An 18172-nucleotide genomic window follows, 5' to 3' on the forward strand; every position below is an offset into this window, starting at 1 on the left:
AGAGAGAGCGAGTGGGTAAGCACAAGCAAGAGAGAGGCAGAGAGAGAGAGGGAGACAGAATCTGAAACAGGCTCTAGGCTCCACGCTGTCAGCATAGAGCCCTATGTGGGGCTGGGACTCACAAACTGTGAGATAAGACCTGAGACGAAGTCGGATGCTCAACCAACTAAGCCACCCAGGTGTCCCCTACGCTCTAATTTTAAAGCCATATTTTAAAAATCCATAAGATTAAAAGGACGACAAGAAGAAATCTTGGCCAAACTTCTAAACTTGCTAATGGAGAATTTTTCCTGTTTGAAGCTGTGAATGTAAGGAAGGTTACAAACTTACAATCTTGCTCTACTGTACTTTTTGTTGTTGTTGTTGTTGTTTTATTGTTGTTGTTTTTTATAATCCTTACTATCTGTATCAGGGAAGATCACCTATTGCTTTCAAAATTCAGAAATTATTTCTCTCCATGCATGTAAGAGCCAGAGACACACTGAAACGTGATATTGAATAAAATATTTGTACTTCAGTGATATCTTAAGGCTAAGGGATTACTCAAGAACAATTTCAAGGAAGTTCAACAGAGTTTGTATAATGAAACCTTTGTATTTCATTAGAAAGCAGAAAATTTTTTATTGAGCAAACTCAATAAGCAAAAATAAACTCCAAATGGGTTAAAGATTTAAATATAAGACCTAAAACCATACAAATCCTAGAAGTGAGCACAGGCAATAATTTTTCTGACATCAGCCGAAGCAAACACTTTCTGGATATGTCTTCTGAGGCAAGGGAAGTAAAAGCAAAAATGAACCGTTGGTCTATATCAAAACAAAAAGCTTCTGCACAGCAAAGGAAACAATGAATAAAACCAAAAGCCTACCGAATGGGAGAAGATATCTGCAAATGACATATCCAATAAAGGGTTAGCATCCAAAATATATAACTTATAAACTCAACACCCCAAAAACCCAATAAGCCAATTAAAAATGAGCAGAAGACATGAATAAGCTTTTTGCCAAGAAAACATCCAGATGGCCAACAAACAAGTGAAAAGATGCTCAACATCACTCACCATCAGGGAAATCAAAACCACAATGAAGTACAATCTCACACCTGTTAGAATGGCTAAATTCAAAAACACAAGAAACAACAAGTATTGGTGAAGATGTGGAGAAAAAGGAACGCTCATGCACTGTTGGTGGGAATGCAAACTGGTGTTCCAACTCTGAAAAACAGTATGGAGATTCCTCAAAAAATTAAAAAATAGAATGACCTATGATTCATTAATTGCATTACTGGGTATTTACCTAAATAATATGAACATGCTAATTATAAAAAATATATATACCCCTGTGTTTATTATAGCATTAGTTAAAACAGCCAAATTATGCAAACAGACCAAGTAACCATGGATAGATGAATGGATAAGGAAGAAGTGGTGTGTGTCTCTGTGTGCGTGCGAGCGCGCACACACACACACACACACACACACACACACACACTGGAGTACTATTCAGTCATAAAAATGAATGAAATCTTTCCATTTACAACAACATTGATGGAGCTAGATAGTATAATGCTAGGTGAAATAAGTCAGAGAAAGACAAATACTGTATGAATTCACTAATATGTGGAATTTAATATACAAGACAAAGGAAAAAGAGACAAATGAAAAAACAGACTTTTAACCATAGAGAACAAACTGGTGATTACCAGAGGGGATGTGGGCGGGGGGCAGAGAATGGGTGAAATAGGTGAAGGGAATTAAGAGTACACTTATTGTAATGAATCCTGAGTAAAGTATAGAATTGTTGAATCACTATGTTGCACACCTGAAACTAATATAACTGGAATTAAAAAAAAAAAAACTGGCTCTGTAAGTAAACTGTTCAAAATAAATTACTTGCTGGAATTGTAGAGGTTTATCATTTTGTATACAATATAGCATTAGACACAAAGTGAGGAAAGTAAGAGGGACAAGTTAAAAGAGATAACATGCATGTAATAGAGAAGTCCCAGAATTTTCATCATGGGAAAGAAGAAAGTTTAGAACAGAATACCCAGTGACTTAAAAAAAAAAAAAATACCAGAGATGAAGATGCCCACTGCAGTGGAATTAAAATAGCAAAGTAGGGGCACCGGGGTGGTTCAGTCAGTTGAGCGTCTGACTTCGGCTCAGGTCATGATCTCATGGTTTGTGGGTTTGAGACCTGCATCAGGCTCTGTGCTGACAGCTCAGAGCCTAGAGCCTGCTTTGGATTCTGTGTCTCCCCCTCTCTCTGCCCCTCCCCTGCTCACACTCGCTCTCAAAAATAAACATTAAAAAAATTTTTAAAAATAGAGTAGTGCAAATCCAAACTTACTACTAAAACTCAACAGACTATAATAAAATTTCAGGATACCATAAAAACTCTTAAAATACCCAAAGATAAAATAACAGAAACAAAACTGGCAAACTCCAAAGGAAACAAAATATATTCAAATTTCTACCAGATATGTCATATAAGACATTATTTAAAAAGTATGAAATTTTATATAAAAACATTTGGCAAGTTCTAATGAGCAACTATTGTGAACTTAAAATCTGACTCTCAGTCAAGAACTCACTCAAGTTGAGTAAGTATCTACAAACACAAAACGTTAAAATTAATTAAAAAAATGAACATACATATATTCATCCTTACAAACAGACATAAATATGTGTAGATTTTACATTCTGCAAGATTATACTTGAGCTTACCATAATAATAATAGAATGGTAATTATGTGAGTTGATGGATGTGTTCACCAACATGTGGTGACCATTTTACAATATATACATGTATCGTATCATCCTATTGTATACCTTAAGCTTAGTCAGTGATATATGTCAATTATATGTGCTATAAAGTGTAGCCATTGGGGGGAAAAATAATTCCAAAGGTAAAATAATTATATTCTATAATGGTCCATTACCAAAATGAAATAAAATTAACCAATTTCAGTTTAAATATTTAAATTAATTTTGTGTAATAGCAGAAACAAACTGCAGTTTTAAACTACTTAGGAATAAAAAATGGTAGAATTTAATATAAAAAATGAGAGACAAATACCTCACAAAAGTATATAGATGAAAATAAGCATATGAAAAGACACTGCATATTTTAATGCCATCAGGGAAATGCAACTGAAAACAATGAGGTACCTCTACTACAGGTCTACTAGAATGCTCAAAATCTGGAACAATGACAACACCAAATGCTGACCAGGATGTAGAGCAATAGGAAACCTCAGACACTGCTGGTGGGAATGCATAATGGTACAGCCACTTTGGAGGACAGTTTGACAGTTTTCTATAAAACCGAAGTTCTCTTACCATACAATCCAGCAATCACATTCTGTGGTATTTATCCAAAGTAGTTGAAAACTTACATTCACAAAAAAACCTGCATAAATATTTTTATAGTTTTTTTTCATAATTGCCAAAATTTGGTAATTCCCAAGATGTCCTTCAGTAGGTAAATGAATAAACAAACTCGAATACATTCAGATAATGGAATATTACTCATCACTAAAAAGAAATGAGCTATCAAGTCACAAAAAGATATGGAGGAATTTTAAGTGCATATTACTAAGTGAAAGAAACCAATCTTGAAAGGCTACATACTATATGATTTCAACTATAGACATTCTGGAAAATGCAAAAGTATGGAGATAATACAAAGATCTGTGGTTTCTGGGGATGGGGATGAGGAAATTAACAGGCAAAAACAGATGATTATAATGATATTATAATGACTGGTATATTCCATTACACATTTGTCCAAACCCACTGAATGTATAACAGAAAGAGTGAATCCTGAGGTAAACTATGTACTTTGGGTAATTATGATGTATCCATGTAAGTCCATATTTGTTTAAAAAAAAAGAAAGTACCATTCTGGTTAGTGATGTTGATAATGGGAAAGGTTTTTTATGTTTGGGAGCAAAGGGTATATGGAAAATCTCTGTACTTCTCTCTTAATTTTAATGTAAACCTACGACTTGTCTAAAAAACAATGTCTAAAAAAATCAGAAGTATGGAACCACAAAAGACCCTGTAATGTCAAAGCAATCTTGAGAAAGAAGAACAAAGCTGGAGGCGTTATATTCCCTCACTTCAAACTCTATTATAAAGCTATAGTAATCAAAACAGTATGGTATTGGCATAAAAACAGACATAAAGATCAACGGAACAGAAGACAGAGTCCAGAAATAAACTCTTGCATATATGTTCAGTTAATTTATTAAAAAGGACGCAAGAATATACAATAGTAAAGGGACAGTATTCAATAAATGGTGTTGGACTGGACACCTACATGGATAGTTACATGCAAAAGAATAATATTGGATCATTATCTTATACCACACACAAAAATTAACTCAAAATGAATTATAGGCTTGAATGTAAGGCGTGAAACCATAAAAATCCTAGAAGAAAACATAGATGATAAGCTCCTTGACACTGGTCTTGTAATAATTTTTCAATCTGACACCAAAAGCAAAGGCAACAAAATAAGGGGGACTACATAAGTGGGACTAGGGACACCTAGCTGGTTCAGTCAGTAAAGCATGTGATTCTTGATCTCAGAGTGGTGTGACTTCAAGCCCTACATTGGATGTAGAGCTCACTAAAAAATAAATATATAAATAAAAAAATAAATAAGTAGCTACTTATTTAAAAAAATAAGTGGGCCTATATCAATCTAAAAATTTTCTGCACAGTAAAAAACTAGTGAAATGAAAAGGTAAGCTACAGAATGGGAGAAAATATATGCAAATCATATATCTGATAAGTTAATATCCAAAATTATATAAAAACTCAATAGAAAAAGCCAACAATCCCACTTAAAAATGGGTGGAGCATCTGAATAGACATTTGTCCAAAGACATATGTATGGCCAACAAGTATAAGAAAAGATGCCCAACATTTCTAATCATCAGAAAAATTCAAAGCAAAACTACAATGAGGGATCACCTCACACCAACTGGAAAGGCTATTATCAAAAAGAGAAGAAATAAGTGCTGGTAAGGATGTGGGTAAACAAAACCCTGGTGCACAATTGGTGGGAGTGTAAATTGGTGCACCCAGTACGGAAAACAGTATGCAGGTTCCTCAAAAAATTAAAAATAGAACTACTGTAAGATCTAGCAACTCCATTTTTGGGCATTTAACCAAAAACAAAAACACTAACTTGAAAAGATACATGCATCCCCACATTCACTGCATTATTTACATTAGCCAAGATATGGAAACAACCTAAAGTGTCCAGTGATGGATGGATTGATGAAGAAAATGTGGTCTATATACACAACAGAATGTTATTCAACATAAAAAAAAGACTGAAATCTTGCATTTGTGACAACACGGATGGACCGTGAAGGTATTATGCTTAATGAAATAAGGCAGACAGAAAAGACAAAAACCATATGGTCTCACTTATATGTAGAACCTAAAATAGACAAACAAACCTAAGCTCATAGACACAGAGAACAGATTGGTGGTTGCCAGAGGCAGAGGGTTTGGGTGTGAGAAATGGTGAAGGGAGTCAAGGGTACAGTAATACAATAAGTAAGTCACTGGGATGTAATTTACAGCATGGTGACCATAATTAATAACTTTATTGTAATCGCTTCTCGGCCTTTTGGCTAAGATCAAGTGTAGTATCTGTTCTTATCAGTTTAATAACTTTATTGTATATCTTAAAGTTGCTGAGAAAGTAGATCTTAAAAGTTTTCATCACTCACACACAAATTCTGTAACTGTGGTGATCATTTTGCAATACATACAAATATCAAATTATGTGGTACAGCTAAAATTAACAAAACATTGTATGTCAACCATACCTTAATTTTAGAAAACCAGAAGCGTAACAAAAAAAGCTTTGAGATGTGAGATGCAACCAAACAATACTCACGGAAAAATTTATAGCTATAAAATTGACCCAATAAATAGAAAATACTTTCCCTTTCTTTTCTAGATATTAGATAACTAGGTAATTGCAGAGTCACACCAGGGATAGTACCATAAACATCTTCAGGGGTCAAAGTATAATTGAGATATAATAATATGATCAACTTAACAGATGTCTGAGCCGAGAAACAAATTCCTAACCATTCTTAATGTCTTCAGTTAGCAGACTGCTTCAGTCCATTGACTTAACTCCCTTTGAATAAAAAAGACACCAAATACACTCAAGGAAGTACCTGAAATCATATCAGAAGTACATACCTTAAATTTTCCCTTAATCTTTTAAAGCCACCTCCTGCTATCTACCATCATAACGTACACAAGAGAAAAGGAAATGTCCAGGTATACATGAGATTATCAGACACCAATTTTGAGATGTTAATTTCATAGAAATAAGAATTACTGTCATCTACTTCTTGCAGGTGTTTTGTGAAGGTCAAGTGATAAATGGGAAAAAACAATTTCTTCACTGTAGGCCCAGGGTGTCCCTGCATTAATCCCAGAGTTAACGCTTCACATACTTGGTTTTCAGTTGTAACTATAATTGCCATAACATATTAAGTCTCTAAACTGAAGGCTAAGATCAATTACAAAGGAAAAAGCAAAATAAATGACCTGGCACAATTTACCCCACTCAAAATACAAGATTCAAAATAATAATGTAAAACGTAAAATCTCAGAAATTAGTGACAGAATAAGAGACTATAAGGATTGACCAAAAAAAAAAAAAAAAAAAAAAAGATTCTCATTACACTTATAATGAATTCTCCAGGCTGAACTATATTGAATATGGTTACTTCTTAGAAATTAATGGCACACTATTAGAAACATATTGGGATGTTGGCCTCATACACAGATGCTTTTCTGGGTGGACTTTCTCTTGGAGCAAAAACATTTCGCTTCTGGTTTATGGTATAGAACTATTTTCTGAAAAAAGTTTTTGTCTTCATCCCATAAATAGCACCACGATAGGATTTCCTTTAACAGCAAAAATAGTCAACCAAATAAAACTCACACAAGTAATAGACCCAATATCAAACCTATTCAATATAACTCTTATCCAAGAAATGTGTTTTGCTAAAAATGAAGCAGCAATGGGTTAATCAAATACATACTTCGTTCTAAGTAGAATGCTTTATGTAGGGATGTTGTAGTGAAAACGAAGAGAGGAATAGGAAAAGGAAAAAAACTAGAAGAGAAGCCAAATTAGAGAGGGTGGAGAATAGATAGTGGAATAGAAATAACCATTCTCCTTTTTGTGATAATCATAACCTTGCACTCAATGATAATTTTACCAATTATGGACACAACCATAAACAATATATTTTAGTTTAGACTATATCTGACTTTTACAGTATGGGTTTATTTTTTGTCTTGTGTCTTTTCCTTAATATTATTTTATGTGATTTTTCACGGTTGTTGCCTGTAACTGGAATTTACTCATCCTTCTGTTGCCAAATAGTATCCTATTGTATGAACAGACTAAATTTTTTTAAATCCATTTTGATGTGGGTAAAATATATATATATATAGTTTTCACATTTTGGAACCATAATGGAAAGAAAGGATAGTATGAACAGTTGAGAACAAATCTTAATTACATGAATACTTGAGTTTATTTAAGATATTTATGTAAGAGGGGGCCACAGGCTCTGGATATCTTTACTTACCTAGATAATGTTACATTATACCCAAAGAAGTTATACCAATTAATAGCAGAACAGTAAGAGTTGTCCTTGGTCTGTGAGCTCACTTAGGCATTGCTACCTGAGACTCTAGAATGTGCCTACTGTGATTACATTTTAATGGCCATTTTGATTTCCTGGAATATAATGTCATTAATTATTTTTAACACTTGGATTTACTCTATTTGTAGTAGCTTTTAAAGTCATTTGCCCATTCTTTAGAGTATATTTTAAAAAATTCTTTCACATATACTTCTTTCCATATTTTGATGACTTGCCATTTGTTGGTTCTATGTGTTGAAAAATACATGTTGAAAATACCTTCCTACACACTTGGCTTTTTCACTCCCACATTTTGGCTTTTGCACATACTGTCACATTTTCATTCTCTTTTTGGCATATGGTGATTAACTTCTTAATTTTAATGTACTCTCTTTTCCTTTAAGATTAATAGTAAAGAAAATAATTTTTTAATTCTTTATTATGGTTTCATTAAGATAGTATCTTATAATATTTTTTTAACACTATAGTTTTTCTGTTTATAATGAATAACTGATTTACATGGAAGGGATTTATTTTATGGGCTGAGACAAGGACTCACTTTAATTTTTTAATGTTTATTTTGAGAGAGAGAGAGAAAAAATGAGAGAGAGACAGAGAGAGAGAATGAATGAGAGAGAGAGATTGAGCAGAGGAAAGGCAGAGAGAATCCCAAGCGGGCTCCATGTTGTCAACTCAGAGTCTGATGTGGGGTTTGAACCCATGAACAGTGAGATCATGACCTGAGTCAAAACCAAGAGTCAGACGCTTAACTGACTGAGCCACGCAGGTGCCCCCATTTTTATTGTGTAATGCATTCCCACTATGATTTGAAAAGTCTACCTTTTGGACGGAACTTATGCTAAGTGAAATAAGCCATACAGAGAAAGACAGATACCATATGATTTCACTCTTATGTGGATCCTGAGAAACTTAACAGGAACCCATGGGTAAGGGGAAGAAAAAGAAAAAAAGAGAGAGGTTAGAGTGGGAGAGAGCCAAAGCATAAGAGACTCTTAAAAAATGAGAACTGAGGGCTGATGGGGGATGGGAGGGAGGGGAGGGTGGGTGATGGGTATTGAAGAGGGCATCTTTTGGGATGAGCACTGGGTGTTGTATGGAAACCAATTTGACAATAAATTTCATATATTTAAAAAAAAGAAAAGTCTACCTTTACCCATTTTCCTCAGCGTTACTTCTGTCACCTATCTATGAATCTGTAGGTTTGTTTCTGTGTGCACAAGACTATTACATGGATTACTATATATGTGACAATATATTATAGAGCATGGCTTCATAAAAAGTCCTATTATTTCTAAAACAAATTCTCCATTTCCTTTACCCCTCCTTTTTTAGATTGGTCACTTGTTTGTCTTCAGTGTCAACTTAGTTCTAGGATTATTGGTCTCTCCTATTGTTCCAATTGGTATCAAACCCAAGGACTAGGCAAAATATGAGGGAACTGTTCTAAGGTTCTCATTGGAGTCTCTTCTCTCTGGTAGTGGAGGTGTGGTTGATGTGAATTGAGAATTCTCACTTGGATGAGTAAAGGAATTGACTCTTGTGTGCAGTTATGGAAGGTGGGTCAGGAGACATCTATACTTTGAAGCAGCACACTACTGTTATAAACTGTTTCTGTCTTCATTATCTTAGTGTTTTGTAACGTAGGGTAGCTGTGAGCAAATTCTTGGTTCCTCATTTCTCCGCTTACCTCATTTTGCAAATTAGATAACTGAATTCATTTCAGTCTTAGTCCTAATGTACACAAATTAGTTTCTATCTTAAAGACAATGTTGAAAAATATGTTTTCTTAGGTACTTAAAACTGATGTTTTTAAATGAACGTATGCATGTACATAAATTGCACAAGGCCCTTTGCATATCTGTCCTTCTGAAAAACAATCTTTAGAAATTGCTTTATTATACAAGGAACATTTGGGCCCAAAAAATTGCTTTTATTTAAGCATTGATAATTTTATGGTGAAATAATCCATGTATTTGTTCTCTTCAGTATATCCTTTGGCATTTTAATTATCATCCACTTCCCAGGAAGGTACACAACAGTAGTTAGTACACAACAGTAATTAATATAATGGTACGATCATATAGAATAAACGTAAGGTAACCAGATTGTTCCTGTTTTTGGACATTTTAGAACTGTATAAGAAAATCCATAAATTATTATGTGGTCTGTTGAATGTAAATCTTTTAGAATCCAACTGTTATCAGTGTGAGAATTATTGTAGTCTTTGTATTTTCATTTCTTAAAGAATACAATGCATACTAAAATAGACCAGACAAAATTGCTTATTTTGCCAAATTGGCTATTATCTATATATTTATTATACACAAACTTAGTTTCCTTTTTACTGGATAAAAACATTATATTCTGAAAAGCATATTTTTCACCCTGAAAATAAGTCAAAATATGCAAACTCAGTATATATTTCTCACTAGGGATCTATCAAAATCATCCATGGGACACCTATATTATAAACCACTAATATAAACATTTTGTTATCAATGTCAGCTTTTATCTCCCTGAAAATAGTCATCTTCTTGAGTCAGAATGCTCTGTTACATTGCATCTTTTTAAAGTCTTGGATCGAATAGAAATACCATTTTAACATATTTCATATTTTAACCTGCCTGGGCTCAAAATGTGCTCATTTCTAGGGAAGAAAACTATAAATAATCTTCTGACTTTTTTACAAGGTTTTAAATCAACCACATGCAGAAAGCTGATAAGTAAGGGGAACAGAATAAATTGCAATCCTATTATGTTCTTTTTTTTTTTTTTTAGTACACATTTCCTGGTAGTTGTTTATGATGTGTTATCTCCTGTTCCCAAACTGTCAAAATGGTGAGTAGAGATACACGGTGTGACTTCCACTGACTTTAACAGGAGTGGCTAGGCGATTTTTGACGTGCCAATCATCTGGCTACACAGACAATAGGATTAGCCAAAGTGGCTCCTGATATGACAAATGAAGGAGATGAATTTCTCATTCTAATTCCGCTTATGTCAAATGAGTTTACATGCAGAAAATAGTCAAAATCATGATATTTTTGAATTCACATTAAATCTACATTATATTTTTAAAAATCACATGGATTTTCATAGACTCTGACTAAAGAACAATCACTTAGGGAATAATTATTCTTTAAGAACTCTGAATCATTTTTTAGGCAAAAAGAATCAACTAAAAAGGTAGAATTTGTTCAAATTTTAATGACAAAATTTCATACACAAAGATAAACATTAAATGTGAATACTAAAGTCAACTATAAACCAATCATTTCGTTCAGTTAAAATTAAGAATTACATACTACGTAGTATATAGTTACTTGTAGCATGTGATGCATGGAATGTAATGTGATACCATGGAATGTATATGAACTTTGGATTCAGGGTTTGGTTCAAATCCACACTGCCAGCACTATACTATACGTGTGGTAGTGGTGAAGTTCCTTATCCTTCCTGAATTAAATTTCTTCACTTGTAAGTGGTAATGACATCACCTATTATACAGAGTTATGAAAGTTACACAAAATTAAACTCACTGATGAGTTCAAGTCACCTTGTTCTTACTGGTAGTAGATGCTCAATATATTTGCTTTTTCCTCTCAGTACCATATGTATTATGATATCTTTTTACTCCTTTTCAAATCTCACACACATATCTTATTTCATTTTAACAATCAACCAGCTATATTTTATTAAACTATTATTATTATTTTTTTTTAATTTTTTTTTTCAACGTTTTTTATTTATTTTTGGGACAGAGAGAGACAGAGCATGAATGGGGGAGGGGCAGAGAGAGAGGGAGACACAGAATCGGAAACAGGCTCCAGGCTCCGAGCCATCAGCCCAGAGCCTGACGCAGGGCTCGAACTCACGGACCGCGAGATCGTGACCTGGCTGAAGTCGGACGCTTAACCGACTGCGCCACCCAGGCGCCCCTTTATTAAACTATTATATCTGTTGAGGGAAACTAAAATTTAGAAAAGTTAAGTCACTTACTCAAATATCATACTCCAGATGTGGAGTTAGGTTCTAGGATATAGCAATTAAAAAAAAAAAAGAAGAAAAAAAAAAGGACTAAATAATATGCTTATAATGTAGCAGGGAAACTAGCTTAAAACAAATAATTAGAAAAACAATTAATTAATGTTATAATTGATGTGATCAGTATGGATCCAGCTACTAAGAAAAAGAAAGTGGGATTTGATACTAAAGCAGTTTACTTATTTATTTTACAGAACCTAACTAGACACAGGTGATACACGGCCATGCAGTGACTCCACAGTGGAATGACTGTCCCATATTCCCTCCATCTTTCTGTTCTATAATTTACAGCATTTCCTTTCAGACTGGAAGGACATGGAAAATTACGAAGAGTAAAATTTCTTTCCCTCAGTCAACTAACAGGAAAGAAAAGAGAAAAACCCTGAATCCCTATTAATCATTTAGACAAACAAAAAATCACAAATTTCAAATTAATGGCGCAAAAGATAGGTCATCTAAAGTCCAATAATACCATATTAAACACATCACTTTGTGAATATAATTTATACTATTTTAAAAATGTTCCAGCTCATATTGTCTCAGATAAATGATCAGTGCATTACTTTCCTACTGCCACTGTATAAAGTTAGCACAAACTTAAAGTAGCTTAAGACACCATAAAGTAGCATTCTATAGTTCTGGAGGTCAGAAGGTTAAAGTGGGTCTTGAGGTATGTTTTCATTCTCAAAGCTCTTAGGAGAGAATCCATTACCTTGCCTTTCTAGCTTCTGGATATTGTCTGCATTCCTTGGTTCATGGCCCCACTCTCCAATTTCAAAGCCAGTAGCGAAACATCTTCCAACCTTCCTCTCTCTGTGACCTCTCTTTCTGTCTTCACATTTCCTTCTCTGACTATTAAGCTTCTCTCTTTCATCTTTCAAAGATCTTTGTGATTATATTAGGCTCACTTGGGTGATCCAGGATCATCTCTCCATCTTAAGGCCCTTACTTAATCATATCCTCAAAGTTTTTTTTTCCTATCCATCTAAGATACTATACTCATAGTTTCCAGAAATTAGAACATAGACATCTGGGGGTGGGGGACTAATAGTCTATTTACCACATGAAGTGAATTACGCATCTGAACTTAATTTAACATATGAAGTGTGTAATAAAGAGTCTACATATCCAAACTTAGCCCAACAATTACACAGCTCTCCATTCAACAAATTGAATGTTGTCTTAGATTTATGTCTCATTCCTTGCTTTATTAAATCTTGAAACATCCTCTTTGTAAAATTCATCTATTATTTATTTATTCAAACTTTTTTTAGGAATAAAAAAATTCAAATTCTATCTTGTTACATGCTTTTCGATAAAGCACATAATTTTGTTATTTTGAGAGAAAAATATAGTTGAATGTCCTGTAATTAACATATTGATATTGCTTCAACTGAGACAGAAATGCTTATGTCTGCCACAAGGGTTTCTCTAAAGTACCCACTCCAAAATAAAGGTTTATATATTCATTACAATTCACAAACTCTTATAGAGTAGAGCAAAGCCTATTGGACCTTAAATTTATCTCCATTATCTTTTTTCAATACTAAAAGAGGTTATAAAATGTTAGACTATAAAGTTATTTGCACAATGACCTAATCCTGCCCTGACCTCATGATATTCTTCATCTAAGTGATTCCTCACAAGTGGAATCTGCTTAGTTCTAGAACCCAACATGCATAGTTAGTTGCTCAACTCATAACACAGGTTAATCTCATTGCTCATTGTTGACTATCCATTGAAAAACTATTTTTGGGAAAACTAATGAAAATACCACATGTGCAAATAATTTTTAAAAGTTTAATCATTCATGGGTGACCTGTCTTAAGCTGTGAATCCTGCACTTAAAATAGTATGTGAGACATTACAATATGTAGGCTTTGAAAGCTGAGCAATTCCACAGGGCTATAATAAACACTAATTGCTTTGCAGTTTCCAGAAAACATATGTAAATAATAATGCTAAAATGGTTTACAGTTTTTCAACAATTATTCCATAGATGACTAGCCACATAAAATTTTTTTAACTTCACTTTATTTTCCATTTAATCTATTTCATCTTTTTTTAACCCTAAGCTAAACTTCATATTTATCTCTCCTGAAGCAAAATAAACTTAAAATGGTAAAATATATTTAACTCAGAGTTTAGGTGGAATGAGAGTGGAAAAGAAAGAAATGTAAAGAAAATGATATTTAAGTTGAGAATTCCCTAGACAATAATAAAATTTAAATTAAAGTTTATATCACTTTGTTCTACCTGAACTCCACTGGGAGATATAAAGCTCTTCATATACATAAGGACATGCAACATTATTCATGATATTTTTCTGCCTAAAGAAAAGTACATAGACAATACATGGGCAACATGGTGAAGCACCCACCATAAATTAGAAAATCAGGAATATTTATTGCAATATAAAGATAGCACATAAAAGATATATGCTGCAGGCACTGCTCTAAATATATAACTCATTTTAATATCAGACTTCCAGGTTATAAAAGAAAATAGAAGGAAAGTATATATTGTGTATAGAACTCTTTCTTTCTTCATTCATTCATTTAATGAACATTCATCGAAGAAGGACTACCTATATGTTAAGCACTGCTCTAGGAGCCAAATGAAACAAAGAAGTTTATGACTCAATTGGTGAAATATAAAATAACTAAACAAAATAATCAAAAGATAATTACAAATTTGGATAAGTTCACTGAAAATGAACAAGGCTAGTGAGCCAGGGAAAGAATTACATAATATAAAGTCGTAGAATTTACACTGAAACCAGACAGTGCATAATTACCTAGACGATAGCAGACTGTAACATTGCAAATGGTATTCTTATATTTGAAGAAATGTGGTCGAAGTAAATAGAAAACATACATGGAAACCAGAGAAGGAGAGTCCCTAAGATGAAATGTGGCATTTGTTACCTAATAGCTCCAGTAGAGAATCAGTGAATCTTGCTGTTAGTACTGAAGTCTCTGCAGAAGGGCATAGTTTTTTTTCCATAATGTCAGCTCCATATTTGTTTTTCTCTCACTCATACCCTAAGAATAATTCTGAGCATAGAAGAGTTAAAAATAAATATATGCAAAATAAATAAATGAAATAATAAAAGAATGTTTTACTGTGGTCTTAATGAACTCTTCCTCAAAATTCCTAATTTCATGTTGTGTATAACCTAAACTCATCAAGCAATCTTCCATATGGTGCTTCAGATTTGTCTTATGAAGAGAAAAATTATCGTTTCTCTGTCAATAAGTTTTCTCACAGAAGAGATTTACTCATTTGGCTTATAAGCTTAAGCATTTTTTATTGGGTTAGTACGAATCAACTCCTCCAAAATTAATCGACACTTGTATCTTGGGAAACTAAAAAATTTGATGAACACTTTACTGTACAAGATACAAACGCTATTCTTAAGAGAAAACGCAATGTGTCCTAAATGACCCTATTTTATCATAAGTTTAAACATCAAGTTTTGAAGGGAAGACATCCCCTCACTATTGCTAGCAGGTACTTCCAGTATTCCCAAGCATTTATTAATACTAAACCTGAATTACAACATTATGAACAATGATGACCTCATCTACTGTCTATACCCGTGACACTACATATGCAGAATATGATCTACTCTGTTTCTTTACAACTTCTATAAGGATCTGATCAAATATAAATATTTGATAAAGTCGTGAGAAAAAGGCTAATTTGGGCAAAAAAATACTCTGTGTAATTGAGAATATATTCATGGTATATAAGAAAAGTTGACATATCATGGACTTGAATAAGAATTTGGATGATGATAGCTAGCATTTTACAGGGCTTTCAAGTGCATTCCCATATATCATTTGGTCTTAACAAACTCCATATAGTAGTCAGGATACAAGATATTATGCACATTTACAGATGATGAAACTAGTACTCAGATTTATAATGAGTGCTTTTAGAGTGCAGTAATACAGGGAACAAAACAGCAGACTGGAAAAGGCACAAGTTTTGAATTTGGTAGTTCTATGTTGAAAGCACAGCTGATAAACCTAATTAGCCATGTGGCTTCATCAACTTGTCTTCTCAGAGTTTACTTTTTAACTCTCACCTCTGGATTAGAGGTAATAATACCATTCCTTATTTGTTTGCTAGGAACGTAAGAGGTAAGGCAAGTATAGACTTGGCACATTAGAGTCATTTATTAAATGCTCATTGCCTTTATTATTAATCATACTCTGAATATTGTTATTAACTCAGAACCTTCATTTTATATAAAATGTTCCTTAATTAAGAAATAAAAGGTAAAGACAAAACGAATTCCCATTTTCTCACTTTGGACATGCCAAAAAATAATATGCAACATAATTCTTTCATTCACTCTATTTTAACAGCATTACTGACGTATAATTTATGTACAATAAACTGCACATTTAATGTTGACACTTTGGTCATTTGATTTATGAAATCATCACTGCAATGAAGAGAATGAAGATATCTGCCAAATAAACCCAGTAAACATTAATTCTAAAAACATTATATACAGCTAATATAATAATGTTTTTCCATAGGAATTATATTACCACTTTTACTTGACTCACATCATTTCTTTTTTATGTCATTTCTTCTAAACTGAATTAGACTTTACATTCTTATTATCTATTACATACAAATTCTACCTGATTATCTAATATATGAACACACACCCATACACAATTGTTTGAAGTTGTTAAAAACACTGTTGTATCATGTTTAACAGACATCTCTACAGTGACCTGACTAGTACAGACAATTCTCAAAAATAAAAAGTGTGTTCAGAGGCATTTGAAGACTGATGCACTGACTTCTTTATCATGCCATCAGATACCCAACCTTAGGAGGTACTTCTGTTTTTAAGCCTGTTAATCTATTGTCACAAGTTGGCTGCTGTACTTCTAGGCAATGCAAGAAATTTGCAAAAGGGGGAATTGGAATCACCTGTGATTCCTGAGTCATGCTTTTCCTTTCATTAGGAAAGCAAAAAGTAAACTAAAAACCACAAATGTACTTTCTTTTGGGACTCATTAGCTAGAAATGGGTCTTAGGGACACCTCTGAATACAGGGAGTAGGAGAAAATGAGTTCCCAGCAAAGGAGAAAAAGAATGTCATGGTTGGATTAGGTCGATAATGATGCGACAATTGCATAGGAACAGTGCCACACTTAAAAGATCTTGGATCTTCTAACAATAAAGAACGAATGGAAAATAGAGACAAAATTGGCATGTCTGTCACAGTTATACTGTATCTCTATGTGAAATCTAGGATTCATGAGAAGATGAAGTCATAGGAGTATTCAAAATGAGGCTTGACTTTTTCTAATACAATCATAACTGTTAACTACTATGGAGTATGAGAAAACATGACACATAAGTACTTAAGAAAAAAGGATTTTAAAGCATAAAAGAAAACTGCTATTAGTAGAAACAATATAATTAAAATTTTAAGAGGAAATATGTGAAATATATGAAGAAAGTGTTAAAGTGACATATTTTTTATGGAAAAGGAATAAAACATCATAATACCTCTTCAAAAGTAAATAAAGTAAAACACGATTTTGTTAATATAGCCTCACAGAGTATTAGAGAGAAAAGTCCCACTTTCACCATTGTTTCTATTCTAAGACCAAAGCAATTTTTTTCTTTTTTTTTCTTTTTAATATGAAATTTATTGTCAAATTGGTTTCCATACAACACCCAGTGCTCATCCCAACAGGTGCCCTCCTCAATACCCATCACCCACCCTCCCCTCCCTCCCACCCTCCATCAACCCTCAGTTTGTTCTCAGTTTTTAAGAGTCTCTTATGCTTTGGCTCCCTCCCTCTCTACCCTCTTTTTTTTTCTTCCCCTCCCCCATGGGCTTCTGTTAAGTTTCTCAGGATCCACATAAGAGTGAAAATATATGGTATCTGTCTTTCTCTGTATGACATTTCACTTAGCATAACACTCTCCAGTTCCATCCATGTTGCTACAAAGGGCCATATTTCATTCTTTCTCATTGCCACGTAGTACTCCATTGTGTATATAAACCACAATTTGTTTATCCATTCGTCAGTTGATGGACATTTAGGCTCTTTCCATAATTTGGCTATTGTTGAAAGTGCTGCTATAAATATTGGGGTACAAGTGCCCCTATGCATCAGCACTCCTGTATCCCTTGGGTAAATTCCTAGCAGTGCTATTGCTGGGTCATAGGGTAGATCTATTTTTAATTTTTTGAGGAACCTCCACACTGTTTTCCAGAGTGGCTGCACCAGTTTGCATTCTCACCAACACTGCAAGAGGGTTCCTGTTTCTCCGCATCCTCTCCAGCATCTATAGTCTCCTGATTTGTTCATTTAAGCCACTCTGACCGGCATGAGGTAATATCTGAGTGTGGTTTTGA

The 18172-nt window shown here is 33.6% G+C and overlaps 1 pseudogene; it reads left to right on the forward strand.

The window, feature by feature from the left end:
* The first annotated feature begins 5635 nt into the window (after positions 1-5635).
* On the forward strand, positions 5636-5807 carry LOC128776618 (U2 spliceosomal RNA; annotated as a pseudogene).
* The last annotated feature ends 12365 nt before the right edge of the window (positions 5808-18172 follow it).

This window comes from Panthera pardus, unplaced genomic scaffold, assembly GCF_024362965.1.
Source record: "Panthera pardus isolate Hobbes unplaced genomic scaffold, ASM2436296v1 HiC_scaffold_1, whole genome shotgun sequence".
Classification (NCBI taxonomy): domain Eukaryota; kingdom Metazoa; phylum Chordata; class Mammalia; order Carnivora; family Felidae; genus Panthera; species Panthera pardus.